Raw genomic sequence first — 363 nt, forward strand, 5'->3', positions numbered from 1 at the left:
CATACTGCAGACAATAAGTTCAAAGCTATTTGTACCTTAAAACTGGTCACTTTAAATATTCAGTATCATGAATATTATGATTATAGTCAGATTAAGATTATGGCCACTATTTTCTTAGGCTTTTATAAAGGATGTATTAGCTTTATCTTGTTATTGATTATTTTGTGAAATGTGACAGCAATTATAATTATAAATAACTATGATTATTTATGATTATATAAATAACTTGAATTATATTGAGAATACTAGTGTACCTAATATTATACACACTTATGTGCACATGCACACAAAATTATATATCTATATATTTATATTGCTTGTTTACACAGATCTCGATAATGTAGAAGGTATTGCAATAGACTG

The sequence above is a fragment of the Thamnophis elegans genome, chromosome 1 (assembly GCF_009769535.1).
Source record: "Thamnophis elegans isolate rThaEle1 chromosome 1, rThaEle1.pri, whole genome shotgun sequence".
NCBI lineage: Eukaryota > Metazoa > Chordata > Lepidosauria > Squamata > Colubridae > Thamnophis > Thamnophis elegans.